The sequence below is a fragment of the Arachis ipaensis genome, chromosome B3 (genome assembly GCF_059453495.1).
Source record: "Arachis ipaensis isolate K30076 ecotype BB chromosome B3, ASM5945349v1, whole genome shotgun sequence".
Classification (NCBI taxonomy): Eukaryota; Viridiplantae; Streptophyta; class Magnoliopsida; order Fabales; family Fabaceae; genus Arachis; species Arachis ipaensis.
Window position 1 is genome coordinate 91,478,379 of NC_142438.1, and position 11,399 is coordinate 91,489,777.

Sequence of the window (11,399 nt, forward strand, 5' to 3'; positions counted from 1 at the left end):
TGTCATCCGTTTTGTGGGAAAGTATTGATTCAGGAATTTTTCTGTCAGCTGTTTCCATGTCCTTATGCTGGCCTTAGGTTGGTTATTTAACCACCTCTTAGCTTGATCTTTTACAGCAAATGGAAACAGTAATAGTCTGTAGACATCCTGATCTATTTCCTTATCATGTACTGTGTCAGCAATTTGTAAAAATTGTGCCAGAAACTCTGTAGGTTCTTCCTGTGGAAGACCGAAATACTGGCAACTTTGCTGCACCATGATAATGAGCTGAAGATTCAACTCAAAGCTACTGACTCCAATAGAGGGTATGCAGATACTACTCCCATATGAAGCAGTAGAGGTGTTAGCATATAACCCCAGAGTCCTCCTGGACTGTTCATTTCCACTTAGATCCATAATGGAGAAAGGGAGATGATGTAAAATAAAAAATTTATTTTTATTTATTTATTTATTTCGAAAATGAAATAAAATAAAATAAAATAAATAAAAATGGTTGAAAATTTTCGAAAAAATGAGGAGAGAGAAAGTGGTTAGGATGTTTTGAAAAGGATATGATGATTTTTGAAAAAGGTTTTAAATTTTGAAATAAAAATCTGAATTTTAAAGGTAAATTTCGAAAATTTGCTTTAAAATAGAGAGAAAAGATATTTTTGAATTTAAAGAGGAGAGAGAAAAATAATAAGATAGCACAAGATTTAAAATTTTTAAATCTAATGCTCCTTATTTTTGAAAATTTTGGAGGGAAAACACCAAGGAACACCAAACTTAAAATTTTTAAGATCAAGACACAAGGAAAACTCAAGAACACTTTGAAGACTCACAAGAACACAAGAACATGAAGAAAGAACACCAAACTTAAAATTTTTAGAAAAAAGGAAAATCAACAAGAAAACACCAAACTTAAAGTTTGGCACAAAATTTAATAGAAAAATTATTATTTATGAAAAAGAAGATTTTGAAAAGAATATAAAAGATTCTAACCCAATTACCAAGAACACAGACTAACGCTCTAGCCAACTGAGTTATGAATGTAACACTTGTTTTGAAGAAGTACTTTTTTTTTTTGAAAGAGAAAATCAGGATTCTAAAATTTTAACCAAAAACAATAATAAGAGACTCTAAACCAAAAAGAAAAATTTTTCCTAATCTAAGCAACAAAATAAACCGTCAGTTGTCCAAACATGAACAATCCCCGGCAACGGCGCCAAAAACTTGGTGCACGAATTGTGAATCACACTTTTCACACTCGTACCACTAACCAGCAAGTGCACTGGGTCGTCCAACTAATACCTTACGTGAGTAAGGGTCGAATCCCACGGAGATTGTTGGTTTGAAGCAATCTATGGTTATCTTGCAATTCTTAGTCAGGAAGTCAATTATATTTATCAGTTGAGTTGCGAATAAACAAGAGAGCATGGATTAAAGGTTACTTGTTATGCAGTAATGGATAATATGTTGGAGTTTTGGAGATGCTTTGTCTTCAGAATCTCTCCTTTCCTCTGTCCTCTGATTCATGCACGCACGTCCTCCTATGGCAAGCTGTGTGTAGGTGGATCACCGTTGTCAATGGCTACCATCCATCCTTCCAGTGAAAAGGGTCCAGGTGCGCTGTCACCGCACGACTAATCATTTGCAGGTTCTCAGTCGTACCGGAATAGGATTTACTATCCTTTTGCGTCTGTCACTACGCCCAGCACTCGCGAGTTTGAAGTTCGTCACAGCCATCCAATCCCAGAATCCTACTCGGAATACCACAGACAGGTTTAGACTTTCCGGATTCTCATGAATGCCGCCATCAATCTAGCTTATACCACGGAGATTCTGATTAGGGAATCTAAGAGATATTCATTTAATCTGATGTAGAACGGAAGTGATTGTCAGACACACGTTCATAGATTGAGGAAGGTGATGAGTGTCACTGATCATCACCTTCTCCATAGTTAGGCGCGAATGGATATCTTAGATAGGAACACGCATGTTTGAATGGAAAACAGAAATACTTGCATTAATTCATCAAGACACAGCAGAGCTCCTCACCCCTAACAATGGAGTTTAGAGACTCATGCCGTCAAAGAGTATAAAGTTTTGATCTAAAAATGTCATGAGGTTCAAAATAAATCTCTAAAAGTTGTTTAAATACTAAACTAGGAACCTAGGTTTACAGAAAATGAGTAAACTATAACAGATAGTGCAGAAATCCACTTCTGGGGCCTACTTGGTGTGTGCTGGAGCTGAGACTAAAGCTTCTCACGTGCCTGGGGCTGTTTTGGGCGTTCAACACCAGCTTTGGATCCTTTTCTGGCGTTGAACTCCAACTTGCAACTTGTTTCTGGCGCTGGACGCCAGAATTGGGCAGAGAGCTGGCGTTGAACGCCAGTTTACATCGTCTATCCTTCAGCGAAGTATCGACTATTATATATTGTTGGAAAGCCCTGGATGTCTAATTTCCAACGCAATTGGAAGCACGCCATTTGGAGTCTTGTAGCTCTAGAAAATTCATTTTGAGTGCAGGGAGGTCAGAATCCAACAGCATCAGCAGTCCTTTTTCAGCCTGAATAAGATTTTTGCTCAACTCCCTCAATTTCAGCCAGAAAATACCTGAAATTACAGAAAAATCACAAACTCATAGTAGAGTCTAGAAATGTGGATTTTGCCTAGAAAATAATGAAAATAAACTAAAAACCAACTAAAACATACTAAAATCTATATGAAATTAACCCCAAAAAGCGTATAAAATATCCGCTCATCAAGGTTCTCGATCATACTGGAATAGGATTTACTATCCTTTTGCATCTGTCACTACGCCCAGCACTCGCGAGTTTGGAGTTCGTCACGGTCATTCAATCCCAGAGTCCTACTCGGAATACCACGGACAAGGTTTAGACTTTCCAGACTCTCATGAATGCCGCCATCAATCTAGCTTATACCACGAAGATTCTGATTAAGAGATCTAAGAGATACTCATTCAATCTAATGTAGAACGGAAGTGGTTGTCAGGCATGCGTTTCATAGGGAATGATGATGATTGTCACGTTCATCACATTCAGGTTGAAGTGCGAATGAATATCTTAGAAGAGGAATAAGTTGAATTGAATAGAAAAACAGTAGTACTTTGCATTAATCTTTGAGGAACAGTAGAGCTCCACACCTTAATCTATGGAGTGTAGAAACTCTACCGTTGAAAATACATAAGTAAAAGGTCCAGGCATGGCCGAATGGCCAGCCCCCTAAAACGTGATCACAGGATCAGAATACAATCCAGGATGATCCGAAGATAAAACTCAGGATGTCAAATACAATAGTAAAAAGTCCTATTTATAGTAAACTAGCTACTAGGGTTTACAGAAGTAAGTAATTGATGCATAAATCCACTTTCGGGGCCCACTTGGTGTGTGCTTGGGCTGAGCTTTGAAGTCTACACGTGGAGAGGTCATTCTTGGAGTTGAACGCCAGCTTTTGTGCCATTTTGGGCGTTGAACTCCACTTTGCAACTTGTTTCTGGCGCTGGACGCCAGAATTGGGCAGAGAGCTGGCGTTGAACGCCAGTTTGCATCGTCTAAACTCAGACAAAGTATGGACTATTATATATTGCTGGAAAGCCCTGGATGTGTACTTTTTAACGCAATTGGAAGCGCGCCATTTTTAGTTCTGTAGCTCCAGAAAATATATTTTGAGTGCAGGGAGGTCAGAATCCAACAGCATCAGCAGTCCTTCTTCAACCTCTGAATCTGATTTTTGCTCAAGTCCCTCAATTTCTGCCAGAAAATATCTGAAATCACAGAAAAACACACAAACTCATAGTAAAGTCCAGAAATGTGAATTTAACATAAAAACTAATGAAAACATCCCTAAAAGTAACTAGATCCTACTAAAAACATACTAAAAACAATGCCAAAAAGTGTATAAATTATCCGCTGGTGCACGAAATTGTGATCTCTGGTAACGGCTCAAAAAACTTGGTGCTCTAATCTCAATTCATAATTTGTCACAACTTCGATACAACTAACCAGCAAGTGCACTGGGTCGTCCAAGTAATAAACCTTACGTGAGTAAGGGTCGATCTCACGGAGATTGTTGGTATGAAGCAAGCTATGGTTACCTTGTAAATCTCAGTCAGGCGGATAATAATTGATTATGTTATGGAGTTTTTGAATATAATATAATAAAATAAGGATAGAAACACTTATGTAATTCATTGGTGAGAATTTCAGATAAGTGTGTAGAGATGCTTTCGTTCCTCTGAATCTCTGCTTTCCCGCTGTCTTCATCCAATCAATCTTACTCCTTTCCATGGCTGGCTTTATGCAAGGACATCACCGTTGTCAATGGTTACATCCCCTCCTCTTGTGAAAATGGTCCAAATGCTCTGTCACAGCACGGCTAATCATCTGAGGTTCCCGATCATGCTGGAATAGGATTCACCCTCCTTTTGCGTCTGTCACTACGCCCAGCACTTGCGAGTTTGAAGTTCGTCACAGTCATTCAATCCCTGAATCCTACTCGGAATACCACAGACAAGGTTTAGACTTTCCGGATTCTCATGAATGCCGCCATCAATCTAGCTTACACCACGAAGATTCTGATTAAGAGATCTAAGAGATACTCATTCAATCTGAGGTAGAACGGAAGGGGTTGTCAGGCACGCGTTCATAACGAATGATGATGATTGTCACGTTCATCTCATTCAGGTTGAAGTGCGAATAAATATCTTAGAAGCGGAATAAGTTGAATTGAATAGAAAAACAGTAGTACTTTGCATTAATCTTTGAGGAACAGCAGAGCTCCACACCTTAATCTATGGAGTGTAGAAACTCTACCGTTGGAAATACATAAGTGAAAGGTTCAGGCATGGCCGAATGGCCAGCCCCCAAAACGTGATTACAGGATCAATAATACAATCCAGGATGTCTAATACAATAGTAAAAGGTCCTATTTATAATAAACTAGCTACTAAGGTTTACAGAAGTAAGTAATTGATGCATAAATCCACTTCCGGGGCCCACCTGGTGTGTGCTTGGGTTGAGCTTGAATGTAACACGTGCAGAGGCTCTTTCTGGAGTTGAACGCCAGGTTGTAACGTATTTCTGGCGTTCAACTCTGGTTTGTGACTTGTTTCTGGCGTTTAACTCCAGATAGCAGCATAGAATTGGCGTTCAATGCCCTAAACTCGGCCAAAGTATGAACTATTATACATTGCTGGAAAGCCCTGGATGTCTACTTTCCAACGCAATTGGAAGCGCGCCATTTTGAGTTCTGTAGCTCCAGAAGATCCACTTTGAGTGCAGGGGGGTCAGAATCCAACAACATCAGCAGTCCTTCTTCAACCTCTGAATCTGATTTTTGCTCAAGTCCCTCAATTTCAGCCAGAAAATACCTGAAATCACAGAAAAACACACAAACTCATAGTAAAGTCCAGAAATGTGAATTTAACACAAAAACTAATGGAAACATCCCTAAAAGTAACTAGATTCTACTAAAAACATACTAAAAACAATGCCAAAAAGTGTATAAATTATCCGCTCATCACAACACCAAACTTAAATTGTTGCTTGTCCCCAAGCAACTGAAAATCAGATAGGATAAAAAGAAGAGAATATATTATAAATTCCAAACTATCAATGAAACATAGCTCCAATCAGATGAGCGGGACTTATAGCTTTTTGCCTCTTGAATAGTTCTGGCATCTCACTTTATCCATTGAGGTTCAGAATGATTGGCATCTATAGGAACTCAGAGTTCAGATAGTGTTATTGATTCTCCTAGTTCAGTATGATGATTCTTGAACACAGCTTCTTTATGAGTCTTGGCCGTGGCCCTAAGCACTTTGTTTTCCAGTATTACCACCGGATACATAAATGCCACAGACACATAATTGGGTGAACCTTTTCAGATTGTGACTCAGCTTTGCTAAAGTTCCCAATTAGAGGTGTCCAGGGTTCTTAAGCACACTCTTCTTTTTCTTTGGACCTTGACTTTAACCGCTCAGTCTCAAGTTTTCACTTGACACCTACACGCCACAAGCACATGGTTAGGGACAGCTTGGTTTAGCCGCTTAGGCCAGGATTTTATTCCTTTAAGTCCTCCTATCCACTGATGCTCAAAGCCTTGGGATCCTTTTTATTGCCCTTGCCTTTTGGTTTTAAGGGTTACTGGCTTTTTGCTCTTGCCTCTTGGTTTTAAGAGCTTTTGGCTTTTTCTGCTTGCTTTTTCTCTTTTTTTTTCGCCTATTCTCTCTTTTTTTTTCTGCAAGCTTTGTTCTTTGTTTCTTTTTCTTGCTTCAAGAATCATTTTTATGATTTTTCAGATTATCAAATAACATGTCTCCTTGTCATCATTCTTTCAAGAGCCAACATTTTTAACATTCTTAAACAACAACTTCAAAAGACATATGCACTGTTTAAGCATACATTCAGAAAACAAGAAGCATTGTCACCACATCAATATAATTAAACTAAGTTCAAGGATAAATTCGAAACTCATGTACTTCTTTTTCTTTTGAATTAAAATATTTTTCATTTAAGAGAGGTGATGGATTCATAGGACATTCATAACTTTAAGACATAGTTACTTACTACTAATGATCATGTAATGAAGACACAAACATAGATAAGCACATAACGAAAAACAGAAGAAATAAGAACAAGGAATGAATCCACCTTAGTGATGGTGACGTTTCCTTCTTGAGGAACCAATGATGTCCTTGAGCTCTTCTATGTCTCTTCCTTGTCTTTGTTGCTCCTCCCTCATTGCTTTTTGATCTTCTCTTATTTCATGAAGGATGATGGAGTGCTCTTGATGTTCCACCCTTAGTTGTCCCATGTTGGAACTTAATTCTCCTAGGGAGGTGTTGATTTGCTCCGAATAGTTTTGTGGAGGAAAATGCATTTGAAGCATCTCCGGGATCTCATGGTGATGAGCTTCCTGCGCCTCTTGAGCTCCATGAGTGGGCTCTCTTGCTTGCTCCATCTTTTTCTTAGTGATGGGCTTCTCTTCCTCAATGTGAATGTCTCCTTCTATGAAAGCTCCAGCTGAGTAACATAGATGGCAAATAAGATGAGAAAAAGCTAGCCTTGCCCCAGGAGAGGGCTTTTCGGCTATTTTATAGAGTTCAAGGGAGATGACATCATGAACTTCTACTTCTTCTCCAATCATGATGCTATGGATCATGATGGCCCGATCCACAGTAACTTCGGATCGGTTGCTAGTGGGGATGATGGAGCGTTGGATGAACTCCAACCATCCTCTAGCCACAGGCTTGAGGTCCAGTCTTCTTAGTTGAACCGGCTTGCCTTTGGAGTCAATCTTCCATTGAGCTCCTTCCACACATATGTCCATAAGGACTTGGTCCAACCTTTGATTAAAGTTGACCCTTCTAGTGTAGGGGCGTTCATCTCCTTGCATCATAGGCAAGTTAAACGCCAACCTCACATTTTTCGGACTAAAATCTAAGTATTTCCCCCGAACCATTGTAACATAATTCTTTGGATTCGGGTTCTTAATTTGATCATGGTTCCTAGTGATCCATGCATTGGCATAGAACTCTTGAACCATTAGGATGCCGACTTGTTGGATGGGGTTTGTTAGAACTTCCCAACCTCTTCTTTGGATTTCATGTCGGATCTCCGGATACTCATTTCTCTTGAGCTTGAAAGGGACCTCGGGGATCACTTTCTTCTTGGTCATAACATCATAGAAGTGGTCTTGATGGGTTTTGGAGATGAATCTTTCCATCTCCCATGACTCGGAGGTGGAAGCTTTTGTCTTCCCTTTCCCTTTTCTAGAGGATTCTCCGGTCTTAGGTGCCATCAATGGTAATGGAAAAACAAAAAGCTTATGCTTTTACCACACCAAACTTAGAATTTTGCTCGCCCTCGAGCAAGAGAAGAAAGAATTGATGAAGAAGGAGAAGAAAATATGGAGAAGAGGGGGGAGGTGTGTTTCGGCCAAGAAGGGAAAGAGAGGTTGTGTTGTGTGAAAATGAGGAAGAATGGAGGGCTATATATAAGGAAGGGGGGGTAAGTTTCGGCCATATAGGGTGGGTTTGGGTGGGAAATTGATTTTGAATTTTGAAGGGAGGTAGAGTTTATGAGGTAGGTTTATGGGGAAGAGTGGATGGATGTGAGTGGTGAAGAGGTGATAGGGAAGAGAGATTGAGGTGATTGGTGAAGGGTTTTGGGGAAGAGTGTTTATGGGATTGTGTGAAAGAGGTGTGAGAAGAAGTGAGTGGAGGTAGGTGGGGATCCTGTGGGGTCCACAGATCCTGAGATGATCCTGTGGGGTCCACAGATCCTGAGGTATTCAAGGAATTACAACCTTGCACCAAATTAGGTATGTAAGATTCCCTTGCACACAACTCTGGGCGTTCAGCGCCAGGTTGGTGCCCATTTTGGGCGTTCAACGCCCATTTGTTGCCCATTTCTGGCGTTGAACACCAGAACCATGCTTGTTCTGGGCGTTCAGCGCCAGCTCTTCTCCAGGGTGCATTTCTGGCGTTCAAACGCCCAGATGCTGCCCATTTCTGGCGTTAAGCGCCAGAACCATGCTCTGTTCTGGCGTTGAACGCCCAAAACATGCTTCTTACTGGCGTTTAAATGCCAGTAAGGTCTTCCTGCAAGGTGTGATTTTTCTTCTGCTGTTTTTGATTCCGTTTTCAATTTTTATATTTATTTTGTGACTCCACATGATCATGAACCTAATAAAACATAAAAAACAGAAATAAAATTAGATAAATAAATATTGGGTTGCCTCCCAACAAGCGCTTCTTTAATGTCAATAGCTTGACAGTGGGCTCTCATGGAGCCTCACAGATGTGCAGAGCTTTGTTGAGACCTCCCAACACCAAACTTAGAGTTTGAATATGGGGGTTTGACACCAAACTAAGAGTTTGGTTGTGGCCTCCCAACATCAAACTTAGAGTTTGACTGTGGGGGCTTTGGTTAACTCTACTTTGAGAGAAGCTTTTTCTGCTTCCTCTCCATGGATGCAGAGAGAGATCCTTGAGTTGTAAACACAAGGTTGTCCTTATTTAATTGAAGGATCAATTCTCCTCTGTCCACATCAATCACAACTCTTGTTGTGGCTAGGAAAGGTCTTCCTAGGATGATGGATTCATCCTCTTCCTTTCCAGTATCCAGGACTATGAAATCAGTAGGGATGTAAAGGCCCTCAACCTTTACTAACACGTCCTCTACTTGTCCATAAGCCTGTTTTCTTGAATTGTCTGCCATCTCTAATGAGATTTTAGCGGCTTGCACCCCATAGATTCCCAGTTTCTCTATTACAGAGAGGGGCATGAGGTTTATTCCTGAACCAAGGTCACACAGAGCCTTAAAGATCATGGTGCCTATGGTACAAGGTATTATGAACTTTCCAGGATCCTGTCTCTTCTGAGGCAATGTCAGTTGATCCAGATCACTTAGTTCATTGGTGAACAAGGGAGGTTCATCTTCCCAAGTTTCAATGCCGAATAATTTGGCATTCAGCTTCATGATTGCACCAAGAAACTTGGTAGTTTGCTCTTCAGTAACATCCTCATTCTCTTCAGAAGAGGAATACTCATCAAAGCTCATGAATGGCATAAGGAGGTTCAATGGAATCTCTTTGGTCTCTAGATGAGTCTCTGATTCCTTTGGTTCCTCAGAGGGAAGCTCCTTATTGATCACTGGGCGTCCCAGGAGGTCTTCCTCCTTGGGATTCACGTCTTCCTCTCCCTCTTTGGGTTCGGCCATTTTGGTTATGTCAATGGCCTTGCACTCTCCTTTTGGATTTTCTTCTGTATTGCTTGGGAGAGTACTAGGAGGGATTTCAGTGATCCTTTTACTCAGCTGGCCCACTTGTGCTTCCAAATTTCTAATGGAAGACCTTGTTTCATTCATGAAACTTACAGTGGCCTTAGATAGATCAGAGACTAAATTTGCTAAGCTAGATGGATTCTGCTCAGAATTCTCTGTCTGTTGCTGAGTGGATGATGGAAAAGGTTTATTATTGTTAAACCTGTTTCTTCCACCATTATTAAAGCCTTGTTGAGGCTTTTGTTGATCCTTCCATGAGAGATTTGGATGATTTCTCGATGATGGATTATAGGTGTTTCCATAAGGTTCACCCATATAATTTACCTCTGCTATTGCAGGGTTTTCAGGATCATAAGCTTCTTCTTCATAAGAAGCCTCTTGAGTACTGTTGGATGCAGCTTGCATTCCATTCAGACTCTGACAAATCATATTGACTTGCTAAGTTAATATTTTGTTCTGAGCCAATATGGCATTCAGAGTATCAACTTCAAGAACTCCCTTCTTCTGAGGCGTCCCATTACTCACAGGATTCCTCTCAGAAGTGTACATGAACTGGTTATTAGCAACCATGTCAATGAGTTCTTGAGCTTCTACAGGCGTTTTCTTTAGGTGAATGGATCCACCTGCAGAAGTATCCAATGACATCTTTGATAGCTCAGATAGACCATCATAGAATATATCCAGGATGGTCCATTCTGAAAGCATGTCAGAGGGACACTTTTTGGTCAGCTGTTTGTATCTTTCCCAAGCTTCATAGAGGGATTCACCTTCCTTCTGTCTGAAGGTCTAAACATCCACTCTAAGCTTGCTCAGCTTTTGAAGAGGAAAGAACTTGGCTAAGAAAGCCATGACCAGCTTATCCCAAGAGTTCAGGCTATCTCTGGGTTGAGAGTCCAACCATACTCTAGCTCTGTCTCTTACAGCAAAAGGGAAAAGCATGAGCCTGTAGACTTCAGGATCTACTCCATTAGTCTTAACAGTATCACAGATCTGCAAGAATTCAGTTAAGAACTAAAAAGGATCTTCAGATGGAAGTCCATGAAACTTGCAGTTCTGCTGCATCAGAGAAACTAGCTGAGGTTTCAGCTCAAAATTGTTTGCTCCAATGGTAGGAATGGAGATGCTTCTTCCATGTAAATTGGAATTAGGTGCAGTAAAGTCACCAAGCATTCTCCTTGCATTATTATTGTTGGGTTCGGCTACCATCTCCTTTACATGTTCGAAATTTTCAATAAGGTTGTCTCTGGATTGTTGTAATTTAGCTTCCCTTAGTTTTCTCTTCAAAGTCCTTTCAGGCTCTGGGTTAGCTTCAACAAGAATGCCTTTTTCTTTGTCCCTGCTCATAAGAAAGAGAAGAGAAAAAGAAAAGAAGAGGAATCCTCTATGTCACTGTAAAGAGGTTCCTTATTGTTAGTAGAAGAAGAGAAGAAGAAAAAATTCGAACACAGATAGCAGAGGGGGTTCGAATTTGGTAAGTGATGTGAGGAAGAGATGTTAATAGATGAATAAATAAATAAAAGGAGATGAGAAAGAAAGAATTTCAAAAATTATTTTTGAAAAAGAGTTAGTGATTTTCGAAAATGGTTTTTGAAAAATGTTAGTAATTTT

General features: G+C 40.1%; 1 non-coding gene across 1 annotated transcript; it reads left to right on the top strand.

Annotated features, from left to right (window-relative positions):
- The first annotated feature begins 10,490 nt into the window (after nt 1–10,490).
- LOC148571561 (small nucleolar RNA R71) lies at nt 10,491–10,598 on the top strand. Its single transcript, XR_015908916.1, has one exon. It is a non-coding gene; the product is annotated as a small nucleolar RNA R71 (small nucleolar RNA).
- Nucleotides 10,599–11,399: the final 801 nt, after the last annotated feature.